At 38.9% G+C, this 18,371-nt stretch overlaps 2 pseudogenes; one reads left to right on the top strand and one right to left on the bottom strand.

Moving 5' to 3' along the window:
- Positions 1–994: 994 nt before the first annotated feature.
- On the bottom strand, positions 995–13,800 carry LOC105551658 (annotated as a pseudogene).
- A 2,988-nt stretch (positions 13,801–16,788) lies between these two features.
- The window catches only part of LOC105551652, a 53,507-nt pseudogene continuing 51,924 nt past the window's right edge, over positions 16,789–18,371 (top strand).

Raw genomic sequence — 18,371 nt, 5'->3', positions numbered from 1 at the left:
GGCAAAGGAACATAAATTTTGAAGATTTCATTTTAATATGGACATTTATCAGTTCCCAAATAATACCTTTATAATTTCTTATGCCTGTCCTTACTTTAATCTCTTAATCCTGTTATCTTCATAAACTGAGGATGTACGTCACCTCATGACCACTGTGATAATTGTGTTAACTGTACAAATTGATTGTAAAACATGTGTGTTTGAACAATATGAAATCAGTGCACCTTGAAAAAGAACAGAATAACAGCGATTTTTAGGGAACAAGGGAAGACAACGATAAGGTCTGACTGCCTATGGGGTTGGGCAAAAAGAGCCATATATTTCTTCTTGCTGAGAGCCTATAAATGGATGTGCAAGTAGGAGAGATATCGCTAAATTCTTTTCCTAGCAAGGAATAGTAATATTAATACCCTGGGAAAGGAATTCATTCCTTGGGAGAGGTCTATAAATGGCCTCTCTGGGAGTGTCTGTCTTATGCAATTGAGATAAGGACTGAGATATGCCCTGGTCTCCTGCAGTACCCTCAGGCTTATTAGGCTGGGGAAAAACTCCACCCTGGTAAATTTGTGGTCAGACCGGTTCTCTACTCTCAAACCTGTTTTCTGTTGTTTAAGATGTTTATCAAGACAATATGTGCACCGCTGAACATAGACCCTTATCAGTAGTTCTGCTTTTGCCCTTTATCCTGTTCCCTCAGAAGCATGTGATCTTTGTTCTGCTTTTTGCCCTTTGAAGCATGTGATCTTTGTACCTACTCCCTGTTTTCCACCCACTCCCCTTTTGAAACCCTTAATAAAAAACTGCTGGTTTGAGGCTCAGGTGGGCATCATGGTCCTACCGATATGTGATGTCACCCCCGGCAGCCCAGCTGTAAAGTTCCTCTCCTTGAACTGTCTCTCTTTATTTCTCAGCCGGCTGACACTTATGGAAAATAGAAAGAACCTATGTTGAAATATTGGGGGTGGGTTCCCCCAGTGGGTTGTTGGTTTAGGAGTTATGGAACTTGGCTGTTTTTTGCTAAGCATTCATAATCTATAAATTCGCAATCTTGGTTTAGGACTTGACTCAGTAAAGTTAGGCTATCATCTTCTTCCCCACCAAAGTGCTTCTCAATGATGTTCAAAGCAGACTGGCCAATCTAACAGTTCTCGTGCAGTTGTAAAGCCTCAATTCTATTGATCCCACTGAGTTCTTCTATCAGAAAACATAGGATTTCCATCTCAGACCATTTCTCTGCCACCTGGAGGATGCAAGAGATGACATCGAGGATGATGAGAACAATTTTAACATCTGGGGCAATGAGCAGATTCACCAGTGGCTCCGGGACCCCAGAGTGGAGGATCAGCTAAACCATGGTGACCCACATTGCAAAGTTAGCCACCGCCTACACAGCCTCTTTCTGGACTTTAAATTCTCCACTTTTTTTTTTTTTTTTTTAGCAGAGCCACCAAGGGAGGCAAGATGTTGTAGCAAGCAGCTGCTGGATGTGGTGAGAGGGCCCTGCCACCATATTGCTCAAGGCCTAGGTCACCTCCTTCTGGATGAAGGGCCTGTTGTGCTGCAGGAGCTGGGGCAGCATGTTCAGCATGCCCGCGTCAGTGGCCATCTGTTTCTGCTCATCTGTGCCTGTGATAATGTTCCCCACAGTACAGAGAGAAGGGGTCAAGACATTGAGGTCTGAGCTGGTCATGAGTGCTACAAGCCTGGGCAGGACCCCGTGTCAACTACTTGGCTGATGTGCTCTTTGTAGCCATTGGTGAGGTAGGACAGCACCCAGCAGGCTTGAGAGAACCTTGCCGTGGTGGTGCTGTGGGAGCGAGAGGGCCAGCAGCATCTGCTTCACTGCAGTTTCGCAAGGGCATGGGGTCTTCTTTTGGCACAGGTTCGACAAGGTCCAAGTGATGTTCCACAGAAATGTGATTGGTAGGGTGGGTGAAATCAGGGCCGGCAGATGTGGGATGGCATTGCTTGAGATGATGTTATCTCTGAACTCTGGGCTGTCACAGGGTATACTATCAAGAGCCCACTTTGCCTGTTCACACACAGCCACACTGGGGGAATACAGGAGCTTGATCAAGGGCTGGATGGGTCCCCCTTCTACCATGGCTCAAATCTGCTCAGAAGTCCCTGAAGCAATGTTGGTCAGGGCCTAGGCAGCCTCAAACTGCAAGCAGGGGTAAAGTGATGACTTCAGGAACTCCACCATCCTGGGAACAAGGAGTGCTTCAATGATCAATTTCAGAGGGGAGTTCTTTTCCTGGGATAGCATTTTCCTGGCTGTCTGGGTGGCCTGGAAACAAAGAACTGAATCTGAGCTATTCACACCTTTGATTATTTCACCCAGAGTGAGGCCAACTGCCACCCCTTTGGCTGGTTTTTTGGAAGCTGTGTCAGGGAAGAAGCTGGTGATATTCCTTCTCTTTAAGGTCTGTTCATCTTTCTTGGCCTTTCAGTCCTCCAGGCTGACTGCCATCCTCTGCTGTCACCTCAGAGATGTATCTTTTCCTCAGTACTTAAATTTTCTCAGCCTCTTTTCTGGAGCATCTAAGGTTGCTTTTTATCATTGGTTCTGTTTAGGTGATAAATTATGTTTATTGATTGGTGTATGTTGAACCAGCCTTGCATCCTAGAGATGAAGTCAACTTGATTGTGATGCATAAGCTTTTTGATGTGCTGCTGGATTTGGTTTGCCCAGTATTTTATTAAAGATTTTTGCATCAGTGTTCCTCAGGAATATTGGCCTTAAGTTTCCTTTTTTTTTATTGTATCTCCACCAGGTTTTGGTATCAGGATGATGCTGGCCTTAAAAAGAGTTAGGGAGAAGTCCCTCCTTTTCAATTATATGGAATAGTTTCAGAAGGAATGGTAGCAGCTCCTCTGTACCTCAGGTAGAATTTGGCTGTGAATCCATCTGGTCCTGGGCTTGTTTTGGTTCATAGGCTATTAACTACTGCCACAGTTTCAGAACTTGTTATTGGTTTATTCGGGGATTCAATTTCTTCCTAGTTCACTCTTGGGAAGGTACATTTGTCCAGCAATTTCTCCATTTCTTCAGATTTTCTAGTTTATTTGTATAGAAGTATTTATAGTATTCTCTGGTGGTTATTTGTATTTCTGTGGGGTCAGACAAATAGACCAATGGAACAGAATAGAGATCTTAGAAATAAGAGCACACATATACATCATCTGATCTTTGACAAACTTGACAAAAACAAGCAATGGGAAAAGGATTCCCTATTCAATAAATGGTCCTGGGAAAACTGGTTATCTATATGCAGAAAATTGAAACTGAACCCCTTCCTTACACCTTATACAAAAATTAACTCAAGATGGATGAAAGACTTAAATGTAAAACCCAAAACTATAAAAACCCTAGGAGGAAAGCTAGGCAGTACCATTCAGGACATAGGCATGGGCAAAGATTTCATGACAAAAGCATCAAAAGCAATTGCAACAAAAGTGAAAATTGACAAATGGGATCTAATTAAACTAAAGAGCTTCTGCATAGCAAAAGAAACTATCATCAGTGTGAACAGACAACCCACAGAATGGGAGAAAATTTTTGCAATCTATCCGTTTGACAAACGTCTAATATCCAGGACCTACAAGGAACTCAAACAAATTTATGAGAAAAAACAAACAGCCCTATCAGGAAATGGGAAAAGAATATGAAAGACACTTCTCAAAAGAAGATATTTATGCAGCCAACAAACATACGAAAAAAAAACCTCAACAGCACTGATCATTAGAGAAATTCAAACCAAAGCTACAATGAGATACCATCTCACACTATTCAGAATGGCAGTTATTAAAAAGTCAAGAAACAACAGATGCTGGCAAGGCTGTGGAGAAACAGGAACACTTTTACACTGTTGATGGGAATGTAAATTAGTTCAACCATTGTGGAAGACAATGTGACGATTCCTCAAAGACCTGCAACTAGAAATACCATTTGACCCAGCAATCCCATTACTGGTTATCTACCCAAATGAAAATAAATAATTATATTATAAAGATACATGCATATGTATGTTCATTGCAGCATTATTCACAATAACAAAGACATGGAATCAACCCAAATGCCCATCAATGACAGACTGGATGAAGGAAATGTGGGACATATACACCATGGAATACTATGCAGCCATACAAAGGAATGAGATCATGTCCTTTGCATGGATGTGAATGGAGCTGGAAGCCATTATCTTCAGCAAACTAACACAGGAACAGAAAACCAGACACCTCATATTCTCACCTATAAGTGGGAGCTGAGCAATGACAACACATGGACACAGCGAGGGGAACAACACACACTGGGGTCTGTCAGGGGAGCGAGGGGAGGGAGAGCATCAGGATAAATAGCTAGTGAATACAGGGCTTAATATTTAGGTGATGGGTTGATAGGTGCAACAAACCACCATGGCACACGTTTACCTGTATAGCAAACCTACACATCTTGTATATGTATCCTGGAACTTAGAATTAAATAAAATTAAATTAAAGCAGAATTTTAAAATTTTGATGAAGTCTAATTTGTTAATTGTTTAAATGGTTCATGCTTCTTTCTCACCTAGGAATTTTTGCTATATCTAGAGTGTAAAGGTTTTCTTCCATGTTTTCTCCTGGAAATTTTGTAATTTTTGCTTGTTTAGATCTTCTCTAATATGAGTACTTAAGGCTATACATTATGCTCTAAGCTCTGCTTTAGTTTTATCCCACACATTTTGATGTTACCATTATCATTCCATTTAAAATATTTTATAATTTTCTTTCTGATGTGTTCTTTGACCCATGCATTATTAAGAGGTATATTGTTTAATTTCTAAATGTTTGGGAATTTTCCTTGTATCTTCCTGTTATTGATTTCTAATTTAATTATCTTGTAACAGAACATACTCTATATGATTTCAATCTGATTAAATTTCCTTGTGGCCCAGAAAATGGTCTATTTTGGTGACTATTGTGAATGTACTTGAAAAGGATGTTTATTCTTTTTTTGAATGGTATATTCTATACATTTATCAATTGGGTCCAGTTGGTTGTATTTTTCAAGTCTTCTGTGTCTGTACTGATTTTTTTTGTGTACTCGTTTTATTAACTAATGAAAAAAACTGTTGAAGCTCCCAATTGTATTTGTGGATTTGTTTACTTTCCTTTCAGTTCTATCAGCCTTTTCCTTGGATATTTTGAATCTCTGTTACAGGATACACACACATTTAGGACTGTTATATCTTTTTGATATGTTTACCCCTTTATCATTATGAAATTTACCTCCTATTCTTGGTAATATTCCTTGTTCCGAACTATACTTTGTCTGATGTTATCCATTCCAATTTTTTTTTACAATGAATTTTTGCAGAGTATATCTTATTTTGTCCTTTTATCTGTAATCTACTTCTTGTAGTCTACTCTGATAATCTGTTTGAATTAGAAAGTTCAGACCATTTACATTTAATGTGATTATTGATATGGTTGAATTTAAAACTACTATTTTGATACCTGTTTTTTATTTGCCCCATCTGTTCTTTGTTCCTTTTTTCCTCTTATTTTTTTTTTGGGGGGGGGGTCAGTTGAGCATTTTATAATATTTCAGTTTATCTCCACTATTGCTTATTAGTTATACTTAGGTTTTTGCTTTTGTGTTTTAAAGGTTATTTTTGATTCTTGAATGCGCATCCTTTGCTTATCAACTTCTACTGTGGGTGACAGGGTTTGCTACCTTTCCCCGAGTGACTTAAGGCCTTTGTTCCACAGAAGAGGAGGAGCCAGATGGGTTTTGTGCCTTTTTCACTTTACTGATGGAGGCCCTCTTCTCCTGCCCTGCCCCAAATATTTCTCATGTCCACTTGTCGTTCTTCTCCACACACCCCCATTGGAGGTATGTGGAGAAGAACTGCAAGTGGGCATAAACCTCCTTCATGTCTGAAACTCCCGGGGCTCTATGATGTCCTACTAGCCCAAACGAGGCCTAGCAACTTAAAATTTTAAACTGAATTCGTCTTACCCACTTCTATGATGTTCAGTATCTCTTCCCCCATTTGTGGCTTAATCTCTGCCACAATTAAGCCAGTGCTTGTATCACCTTGGAGGCTCTTATCTTTCCTTGGCTTTCAGTCTATTTGGTTGCTCTTTACATCAGCTCTCTAATGAGATTAAGAAATATTCTGATTCTGTAGTTCATACATTTTTCTTGTACTTGGGGCAGGAATGATACCTTCCCAGCTAAACACTATGCAAAAACAAAACTCTTGCAATAAGCTTTTATGCAGGCATTAGTCATGGAAAAGCTGAGAAGCCAAACAGGGGTTGGTGAGCAACTCAGAGACTAGCAACATTAGATAGATTAGGCTGGAGAGAAAAAGAGAAGAGGTGCTGGTAAGCCCAGTAGCTAGGTTAATCCTGCAGAACCTAGGACCGTGGAAGCTTGTCTGTCAGGAGCTGGAGCCATGGAAGAAACATAGACATCACTTAAGATGTCACCTGAGGCATAGAAGGAAGGAGGAAAATATTCTGTCTTTTCCTCTTCACATTCAGTTTCCTGACAGTGTTTTCCATTAGTCAAACTAGCTATCTCCAACAGACATGGAAACTTGGAGAATATAGCATGCAGACAACAGATAACACCCTTATTAGAAGAGAGCAGGAAAAGAATAAAACATAGAGATGAGGCCAATCACAGGTGTTTATCCTCTATTTCTGAATGATGTGTTTATGTTTCCCCATATTGATTTTCCAATTTTAGACATTATCTGTTATTGACTTCCTGACATAGAAAATTTGGTTCTCTTCCACTACTCCTCTCTTCCCCAACCCTAAACTTCCACTATCTTGCAAATATTATTTATATTGCAAATTTTTGTCTAAAAATAATGAGTGCTACATTAGTATAAGTACAAATGTAGATGTTGTCCACTGCTGAATAATGTAATATAGTATATTAAAATGTTGTTTTAGCTAGGTGCAGTGGCTCATGCCTGTAATCCCATTATTTTGGGAGGCCAAGGCAGGAGGCCTGCTTATGCCTGAAAGTTTGAGACCAGCCTGGGCAACATAGTGAGATCTTGTTTCTACAAATAATAATAATGATAATAAATTAGCCAGGCATGGTGACATGTGCCTGTGGTCCCAGCTACTTGAGAGGCTGACATGGGAGGATCGCATGAGCCTGGGAGGTCAAGGCTGCAGTGAGCTGTGATCATGCCACTTGTACTTCAGCGTGGGTGACAGAGTGAGACCCTGTCTCAAAATAAAAGTTGCTTTAATGTGGTAAAATGCACATAATATAAAACTTACCATCTTAATAATTTTTAAGTGTACACTTCAGTAGGGTAAGTATATTCAGTTTGTTGTCCAACCAATCTCCAGAATTTTTTCATGCCTGTTAAACGACTTTCCATTTTCCCCTCACCCGAGCCCCTGGGAACAACCATTCTACTTTCTATTTTTTTGAATTTGACTTCCCTACAGATATCTCATATAAGTTGAGTCATATGATTTTTGCCTTTTTGTGACTGACTTGTTTCACTTAATTAATGTCCTCAAGATTCATCCAGGTTGTAGCATGTGTCAGAATTTCCTTCCTCTCTAAGGCTTGATAATATTTCATTGTATTACATACCATATTTTATTTATCCATTCATCCATCAATGGATGGTTGGATTGCTTTTACTTTTGGTTATCGTGAATAATGCTGTTATGAACATGGGTGTATAAATATCCCTGAGACCCTAACTGCACATCTTTTCACTAAATATCCAGAAGTAGAGTTTTTGATTCATATGGTATTTCTATTTTTAATTTTTCGAGGAACCATCATACTGTTTTTCATAGCAGCTGTACCATTTTACCACCAAAAGTTCATAAGAATGCAGATGTCTCCACATCCTCACCAATATCTATTTTCCTTCTTTCTTTTTTTTTCAATAGCAGCCATTCTAATGGCTGGGAGGCAATACCTCACTGTGGCTTTGATTTTCGTTTCCAAAATTATTAATAACATTGAGCATATTTTCACATGCTTATTGGCCATTTGTATATCTTATTTGGAGAAATATCTATTCAATTCCTTTGCTGGGCTTTTCTATTTCTGCAAAAAAACATCATTGGGATTTTGATAGGAATTGCGTCGAATCTGTAGATCACTTTGTAGAGTATTGACATCTTATTATATTAAGTCTTCTAATCTATAAACACAGTATATCTTTCCATTTATTTGTGTCTGCCTTAATTTCTTTCAGTGGCATTTTGTAATTTTCAGTGTGCAAGTCTTTTGGCTTGCTTATTCTGAATATTTTATTCTTTTTGATTCTACCATAAATGGAATTTTCTTAATTTCCTTTTCAGATTATTCATTGTTAGTGTGTAGAAATATAGCTTTTTTGTGTGTTTTGATTTTGAATCCTGTAACTTTGTTGAACTTGTTTATTATTTCTAACAGGTTTTTTTTGTGGCATCCTTAAGGTTTTCTACATACAAGATTCTGTTATGAATAGAGATAATTTTAATTCTTCTTTTTGGATGCTTTTAATTTCTTTTTCTTGACTAATTGTTCTGGCTAAGACTTCTAGCACTATGTTGAATAGAAGTGTTGAAAGTGAGCATTCTTGTCTAGTTCCTGATCTTGTGGGAAAGCTTTCAGTCTTTCACCTTGACTATGATAGCCGTGGACTTTTCCTAGGTGGCCTTTATTGTGTTGAGGTAGTTTTGTTGAGTGATTTTTTTTCATTCTTAAAGGTTATTGAATTTCACTAAATGCACATTCCAATATTTTAAAGACAATTTTTTTTTTACTCTGAAGTTTAAAATTGTTTGCCTGATTTTCTATGTACCTATCACCAATTTTTAATCCCGAAATGCTCCAACAGATCAATGAATTACTTATCAAAACAGTCAAACACATCAGGTAATCTATCAATTAATTTTTTCCCCTGATGACTTTGCCTCTGATGCCCTCTATTCTATAGGCAGAACTGGTTGCTCTGAAGGCTGAGCCCTCTCAGCTGTTATACTGGGACTTCACTTTAGCACCATCCAGGGAATTCTTTTTGCCTGTCACCTATTTGAATCTCCTGTTTCCTCTATCCCCTATCTTATTCTTTATTTTGATAGAGCATAATTTATAGTAACTTTCTTTATTATTATCCATGATGGGTAGTTTGGTTGGGCACAGAATTTCAGGTTGAAAATATTTTTCCCTTAATATTTTGAAGACATCAGTCTCTTCTAGTTTCCAAAGAGGAGTCTTAGACATTGTCCGATGTTTGGGCAGTTTATTCTGGAAGTGCTCTTACAAGACAGATAGCGGGAGCAGACTGGTGGCATGGGCCAGAGAGAGTCAGAAGTCAGATGCCTGGGAGAGTCTCCATCTGGGGACCATTCTCAGAGTTTGGGGGATTCTGTCTCCTTTTTCATACCTGTATTCAGTCCAGGTCAGTTGCCAGGTATTCCTTTTATAAAGGAAGTATTAGTTATTCCTGTGAGGGTAAGCATTGTTTTAAGGTTGCGTCTATGTTGAGTGGTCTTGTCCCCAGGGCAACCAGCATTTTTAGGTCTCATTGTCATAGAGACCCAGTAATTCCCAGGCCATGGTTGGAAATCTTAGGCCAGGTTGCACCATACTGCTAAGTGAACATATAGTGTAGACCCTGTGAGGTACTTGAGAGGGCCTTTTGGCCATCATTAATCTTATAGCACCAATATGTCTCTTATAGTATACACACAATGTAATTTTGAGATCCCGAAAACTTTAGGTCTTTTCTTTCTCCCCTGCCTACTGAAGCATTACCATAACATGCCTTGGTGAGAGTCATTTTTATTCATTTTGCTGTGTACTGTGTGGACCTTTTCAAACTGGCACTCACGTCCTTCAGGTCTGGGATTTTTTGACATGCATGCTATTTTTTGAAAATATTCTCTTGCCCATTTCTCTGTTTTCTTTTTCTGGAACCCATCATTAATCTTATAGCAACAATATGTCTCTTATAGTATACACACAATGTAATTTTGAGATCCCGAAAACTTTAGGTCTTTTCTTTCTCCCCTGCCTACTGAAGCATTACCATAACATGCCTTGGTGAGAGTCATTTTTATTCATTTTGCTGTGTACTGTGTGGACCTTTTCAAACTGGCACTCACGTCCTTCAGGTCTGGGATTTTTTGACATGCATGCTATTTTTTGAAAATATTCTCTTGCCCATTTCTCTGTTTTCTTTTTCTGGAACTCTTACTAATTAAATTGGATGCAAAACTTCCTCTAACTTTCTTTTTTTCCTACCACTATTTTCCACTTCTTTGTCTTTTTTGCTTTTAGTTTCTAGGAGATTTCCTTAACTTTATCTTCTAATTGTGGGATTTAATTTAAAAAGTATATATCTATACTTTAATTTTAAAGAGCTCCTTTTCTTGACATGTCCCTTTTTTAATAGACTTCTGTTTTTATGAAGGTAATGCTTTATTATCTCACTGATTTTTGCCCCCGGTCTAATGCCTTAAATTTATTTTTCTTGTATTTATACTGACTAGGCCTGCCAATACAATATTATTATTATTATTAATTTTAAATTAAATAAAATTATATATATTTATGTATACAATATGTTTTGAAACATGTGTACATTGTGGAATGGCTAAATTTAGATAATTAACATGCATTTATCACATGCATTTTTGTGTGCAATGAGAACACTTAAAATTAGCAATCAAGTATACAATATATTGTTATTTATTATAGTCACAATGTTGTACAATAGAGCTCTTGAACTCATTCTTCCTGTCTAACTGAATTTTATATTCTTTGACCAACACCTCTGTAAACCCTCATCTCTCCACATTCCCAGCCCCTCGTAACTACTACTCTACTTTCTGCTTCTATGAGCTCAACTTTTTAGATTCCTGTAAGTGAAATAATGTGGTATTTGTCATTCTGTGCCTGATTTAGCATCGTGCCCTCCAGATTCATCTGTAGTCAGGCACCTGTTCTTCTTCAGACTCTGACTGAATGGGCTGGTGGAGTTCATTGGGGTCCTGTCTATTCCTTATGAAGATTGTCAGACAATCCTCTTGGTTTCAGACCAACTTAAACTATTGGACTCAGTGATATCTGGTTTATTCAATTCTTGAGAATTTTCAAGATTCTGTAACTTCTTAACCTTTTGGCATATAATTAGCTTACTTCTTATTAGAGATCCTATTATAGATTCAAGCTTCATTTGTCTTTGGTCTATTAGGCTGCTTCTCATTTATTGCTTTTCAGTTTCTAGATTTTGTTGAGATCTCTCATATGCTGTCATTATTTCTCTTTTTTGTGGATTTATAGTTTTAAATTCCTTTTCCTTTTATTTTAGTGGGATTTCAGAAGGTTACAAGGAAAAAACAATTATACTCAGTCTACCAAGCTTACCCATAAATTTATGTTAATTAATAATTCTATTTTAATTGAGAAAAATAGAAATAAAAGAAATGATTAGTGAAGTTATAACTGGGTTAATTTATTTGCTGGGTAATTCAACTTAAAAATAATTTTTTTATTAATAGTAAGGTGATGAGCAAAAATGAACATATTGCTTAAGCTATTAGATATTTCACTTTACATTTTCTTTTCATGATTTTAAAGATCATAATGACAACAAAAATTATAGTACAAAGGAAAAATGCAGACTACAAATTTGTAAATACTGCTTGATCACAAATATGTAAATCCTGAGTTTCAGGATGAAAAGACAGATTTTATTTTCCCTTTGTACACCAATAAAAATAGTTACCATAAATATTCTTTACTTTTCATTTGTTGTATTCAGGGTGCTTTGATGTTTACCAGTGGTCATTTTGAGCCCATAAAATGGTAAGAAATAACTCTGAATGGGAGCATGGAAAAAGGAGAACAAAGAAACAGGCTAGACACCACAGAAAACTCTGGACTCCGAGATAGGCAAGCAGCTTTTGAAGTGGTCCTTGACATTTTTCCAGGCCATGTTGGGAGTGGGCATCTCTGGAACTGTGTATGTGGGAGGAAGGGTATTTTTTTCTCCTTGTAGTTTTTTGTGTTCTCCAAATTTTCTATAAAAATCATCTATTAACTGCCAGTGAGGAGTTCAAGAGATGTTCAATAGATGGGGTCAACAGGTTGCAGATGTGTGTAGGACATAAAGAAGAGGAAGAAGGACCCTGAGTTCTGGGCAGGCAAGGGATGTAGTGCTCTGAACTGGCCAATGTAGTTCCTTCTAAGGGAGCTATCCCTGCTTCCAGTCCCTAACAGAAGAGAGGCCATAAGTGCACCTATGATCCCACTAGCCTTCAGCGTAGTTGATTAGAATAGGTATGAGCTTTGGCCCAGGACTGAACTTTGACAAATTTCTTTGACACTCCTCTCTTGGAAAAGTGAATCTATCTCCCCCAACTCCTTGATTCTAAGCTGAGTTTATGAGCAGCTGACTGGTAAGAGTATGGTGGAAATGATGCCAAGTGACTTACAAGACTAGGTCAAAAAAGGCAATGCATCTTTCGCTTGGCTCATTGGAACAGTCACGTTGGAACCTTGAGCCACCATGTAAGAATTTCTGTCATCTAAGGCCATCATCCTGAGATGAAGCCCAAAGTAGTGTACATGGAGAGACCCTGAAGAGAGCCTTTAAACCTCAGAGGAAAGGGAGGTGCCTAGCCAGCCCCCAGCTGCTTCAGCAGTTATAGTCTTCCAGCTCCAGGCTTTGACTACAGCTATGTGGCAGACTCTGAACCAAAACTACCTAGCTGAATGCCTCTCAAATCCTTGACTCCCAGAAACAGGAAAAACAAAAACAAAAACAAAAAAAACAAAAAAAGAAGATCGTTGTTTTAAACCACTGAAGTGTGTAGTTTTGTGACACAGCTATAGGTAATTGACTTACAGTACCAAAATATTTTCCAGCTGTCTACTACTATATAACCAACTATCCTAGAACTTAGGGTATAAAGCATGCATTTTATTATGCTCACATATGCTGTATGACAAGAATTCAGATAGGTACAATCAGCATGGCTTGTCGCTGCTCCACAATATCTGATGCATCAGCTGGAAAGACTCAAAGGCTGGGAGTGATCGACTGGGGACTAGTGTCCTCTGCAGATAGCTTTACTCACACATTTCTGGTGGTTGATGCTGGCTGTTTTCTGGGACCTCCACTGGAACAGTCAGCCACAGCCCCTACCTGGCCTCTTTGTGTGACCTGGGCTTCTTCACAGCTGGTGGTCAGATTCCAAGAGCAAGCTGCTGGTGTCTTAAGGCCTAATCCTGGAAATCTGCCCACTGCCCCTTCTATTGTATTCACATAGTCCAGATTCAAGGGGAGGAGACATGAACCCTGTCTCTGGATGGGAGAAATGTCAAAGATTTTTGTGTATATTTTAAAAACTGTCACACAGCCCATAGGCTAGGCAGTGATCTGAAACATGGCCTGGCTCAGAGAGATGAACTGGGTTAATTTTCTCTTTTTCAAAAATTTGAACGAATGAATACAAAGGAACAATTTAGTTAGAAGTGGTGGGTGGAGATGAAAAAATATCATGAAGTATTTTTTCAAGGCCATGGTAAGTCCAGGTTATAAAGATTCAGGAACTATGAGAAAGCAAAAGAGCTATGGAGTAGAAATACAATGAAGAGAAAAGGAGAAATGGAATGAAAGAAAATTCACGTAGTCCTGGAGAGAGATCATGACAAGGCAGGGAGCCTCTAGAGAGATCATGACAATGCCTAACTCTTTCTGACAGTTCCTATTCAGTTCCCATTCATTTGTTGTTTTTGACACTGATCTTACTTTTCTTACCCATTTTTCTAGGTCACAGTCAATACCAATGACCTATATGGCAATAGGACATGCTGAAATGAGCGGGGCTAGGCAGCAGGTTTCTTCAGTCCTCAGAATTTTTACTGACATGGTGAGAGCCACATTAGAGAGAAAGAGAAATAACTGTGTGAAGCGGTTGCTGCTGAGTAGTAAGAAAGAGCCACTGTTTGCTTATTACTGCCTCTGAGCTTGATTATTACAGGCTGGGAAGAGGTGTAGGAAGTGGGAGCAAGAAGAGAAAATAACTTCACTATTTCCAAAGATGTATTGTTTTATAATGCACATTGAAATGGAAATGGATAACAGTAGAGATATGGTTTTATCCAACCGTAGGAATTATTTTCATAAATAAGAGAATGAACAAAATTTCAAAATACGTTTGGCCAATAGATTTCCCCTGAAATTTGAGAACCCTTATCTGGTGGACATTTGCCACATGATTACTAAATTTAGTGGTATACTTTTTTTTTTTTTTTTTTTTTGTGAGACGGAATCTCGCTCTGTCACCCAGGTGGAGTGCAGTGGTGCGATCTTGGCTCACTGCAACCTCTGCCTCCCGGGTTCAAGCGATTCTCCAGCCTTGGTCTCTTGAGTAGCTGGGACTACAGGCATGCATAGTGGCATACTCTTTTAATAGAAACATTTGTTTTCCTAGAAACTAGGGCCAAGCATGGTAGCTTATGGTCATAATCCTAGCACTTTGGGAGGCACAGGCAGAAGGATTGCTAGAGCACGAAGGTTGAGACTGTAGTGAGCTGTGATTGCAGCACTGCACTCCAGACTGGATGACAGAGCGAGACCTGACTCAAGAAGAGGAAAAAAAAAAAAAAAAAGGAAGGAAGAAAAAAAGAAAGAAACTAGCTGTTTTCCTGATGTCTTAAATAGGGGCATTTTGATTTTATCTACTGCTATATACTGATTTTTCTCTTCTAAATAAATAGTAGGCAGTCATTAAAGTACCACTATCAAAAAAGTGTTGACACCAAAGATATTATTTTATTAGCATGGAGAATTCTGGGGCTGGGCGCGGTGGCTCAAGCCTGTAATCCCAGCACTTTGGGAGGCCGAGACGGGTGGATCAGGAGGTCAGGAGATCGAGACCATCCTGGCTAACACGGTGAAACCCTGTCTCTACCAAAAAATACAAAAAACTAGCCGGGCGATGTGGCGGGCGCCTGTAGTCCCAGCTACTCGGGAGGCTGAGGCAGGAGAATGGCATGAACCCCAGAGGCGGAGCTTGCAGTGAGCTGAGATCCGGCCACTACACTCCAGCCTGGGCAACAGAGCGAGACTCCGTCTCAAAAAAAAAAAAAAAAAAAAGGAGAATTCTGGATTGTGAATAATACTGATATGTATATTTTTCTTATAGGGCTTGCTCGCTCTTTCCTTTCCTTTCCTTTCCTTTCCTTTCCTTTCCTACCCTTTCCTTTCCTTTCTTTCTCTTCTTTTTTTTTTCCTTTTACCAAAGACTCACTTAAAATTCTGCCAATAAAGTAGTGTTTCGAGCTGCTCTTGCTATGACAGAGAGGATACAATGTGAAGTCAAGTCAGGGGAAGGTTATACCTACTTACAAGGGTCATTCTTTGAAAAACACTTGGGTTTTTACTCTTTTATACCATAACACACTAACATTTAATACCTATTGTAGTTATTTAACCTAATAACAGTACCAAATATATAATGGATCTTTCTCCCGTAGGAGGAACATAGAATAATAATGCTTTAATTTTGCATGTCTCTGTTCTCTAATGGCAGGCTGTCATTTTCTATAATTTACCAGAGATTATGAACAATGTGTGTAGGCTGAGTGTAGTTGCTTAGTAACCACTTTTTAAAACTTTCTTAAATGTAATTGCCTCTCTGGCAGGGAAACATTGATTCAACAAATTTGCATTGAACCACTTCCTAAGCAACTCAACATATTAAATATCCCTGTGCTTTTTATTGCAAATTATTTGCCTTTTAAATTCTGTTAAGGTAAGCCACCTTTGTTATGATCATTATTTCTCTTTGAACAAAGTGAGACTTCCAAATGATTATCTGTACATTGTCATATTCCCTACTGTTTTTCTGTATCTCTGTTCTTATTGCTTTTTTAGAGTTGAGGATAGAAACTTGCAAAAAATCATGAAAATCCCCAGTTTCTCTCTGAATAATTCTAAATGCTTTCAAATACCACCAGTCTGGGGTTTGTTTAAACCTGTATATCAAAATTTGCATCATATGAATGTTCTCTTGGCTTCTGTCTCTGATTTCACCTCTTTCTGTCAATCAAGCATCTACATTGCTCTTAAGAAAATGTGAACTGCATGAGGACACCTTACCCATAACTTCACTTTTTATGGTTGTGTCTACCCATGCACACTGACTTGCAGGGGGAAAGGGTTAAAAGGCAAACTTCAGTGGAATGTCTGTTGTTGATATTTCAAATCATTTATTGCTTTGCCATTTTAAGTCCAACTTGTATAGCTGCCCACATCTTCTCGTTTGGCAGAAAGTTCTGTTGATATAGGAATAGTTCACAGCAGATAACAAAGTTGACTTCCTCTTTGATTCTAAGTTTGAGGTAAGTGTAAGATAGAAGAGACCAGAAATAGGTTTGAGGAACTGAAAAGCACGTTTGTATTTCTGTCCCCAATCCCCAGACTTAGTAAATGACCTCCAAGCTAGAGGAGAGGAGATTTTAGAGAAAGAAAAAAAGGAAATGAGAAGCAATGTAATGATCGCACTCTCTGAACTCCACCTATATACCTGTCTCCACCCTATGAAATCTTCCTTAAGTCTTAGGATCTTAGAGAGGAAAGTCCCAGGTATGATCTAGAACAACAGCAAGACAGAGAGAAAAGCCCTGCTCCATGCCAGCTTAGCAAAATGGGAGGTGGTATATATGAAAAAAAGTGAACCAGATAAAACACCCTCTCCTCAGCTTTTCCCATGGATCTGGAATCCAATTTTTCCTGGGGATCCAGCATGGGGACACAGAAGTTGTCTAAGAGTAGTAGCTGGAAAGCCTCCCAGGAGGTCGCCCGTTGGTCTGAGAAGGTCTTCACTGAAAGAATGCTGCATGCACTTCTAGTCATGGTCCAGACAGAGTGTGGAACTGAATCCAGAGAACTGGCAGCACCAGAAGGCAAAGAAGAGCCTGTGGCCAAGGGCTCTGAGCCCTGCTCAAGGTCACATATACCACTTGAACCAAGAGGGCAGGCAAGTTATATCAGTAGTAGACACTAGCAGAGACAGGACCTTAGAGCCTTAGAGTAGCTACGTATATTCTACCAAGGCCACAATGCTCCCAAAGGCTTCCCTAGGACTCAGAAACTGCCCTGGGAAGAAGGATGAAGGAAGACAGAACATTCAGCTCACTAAAATTTAAGCTGGTAAGTGACTTGATTACAACTCAGAATTGATTGAGATGAGAATCACTGCTGGACTGAGAAATCTCAAAAGTACTTGTTTTAAGTCATCTGCCATTAGAAAGTCCACAGAAACAACTCTCAGTTATACGAATAAAGCGATTGAACATGTTTGCACTGTTTAATTCATACCTGTGTGGGTCAGCCTGGTTGTGTCTCAAGACAGGAGGGGTTGGGGGTGTGCATGGGAGGGTACAGAGGAGCTGGTAAGTCTGACTGTATTGGAGTATATATCCTATATGGGTCAGTCTGGTGATAGGATCAAGAATAGGCTACCTGGACACAGGCAGCTGTGGTTTGAATCCCAGCTCTATCAATTACCAGTTTTGTGTTTTAGGGCAAATTCTTCAATCTGCTGAATCTGACTTTCCTCATCTGTAGAAATATGATAATATTCAACTCCATATGGTTGTGAGGTTTTGAGATAATATACATTAAATATTTGGCACATAGTGCCTAGAATATAATGACAATGTATCATATCCTTGACCTCCAGTGCTCTTCCCTCCTCCCCCCCCACCAGCTCCTTCTACCTGCCTGTATGCAGGAAAGAAGTCTCTGAGTGGGTAGAACTGTATCTTATTCACTTCTGTTTTCATAGTGTCTGGCACGTAGTAGGTTCCCAATAAATAGTTGTTGAGTGAATAAGTTGGGGTGGAACTCTAGGAGGACAGCTGGGAGTATTAAAGCAGGTTCTACATGTGAGGTAAGTCCCAGATGTAAGGATAAAGCTTAGTGGAGTGAACAGAAGAGTAGGTAGTTACAAATGCTAGGCTTCAGGCAAGCAGGTTTTGATCAGGGTGAGATAAACAGAACACAATTACACATACACCTATTTACAATAGAGAAGGAACAGAAATCTATGGTCTGTATACACAAAAAACCCTGCGCTATAAAGGAATACCTTTATAGACCACTGGTTGTGTTTTCCAACAGTGTGGTATACATTTGTGGGGAAGTGCCCAAGTGTATGTTAGTGTGTATTTCTGAATGTGTGTAAAATACTTGGCCTAGCTTTTTCAATCTTACCTGAGTTCTTTGATCAACCTTTCTATCATCTATCTTATGCAAACTGAGTTTTTTCTGTATTAAAAATGTAAATAGAATTTAACTACATCACAAGGTCAGTATTAATGCTTT

The sequence above is a fragment of the Mandrillus leucophaeus genome, unplaced genomic scaffold, assembly GCF_000951045.1.
Source record: "Mandrillus leucophaeus isolate KB7577 unplaced genomic scaffold, Mleu.le_1.0 Scaffold114, whole genome shotgun sequence".
Classification (NCBI taxonomy): domain Eukaryota; kingdom Metazoa; phylum Chordata; class Mammalia; order Primates; family Cercopithecidae; genus Mandrillus; species Mandrillus leucophaeus.
Note: the sequence above shows the minus strand (reverse complement) of the source record. Positions and strands in the feature narration are given on the sequence as shown.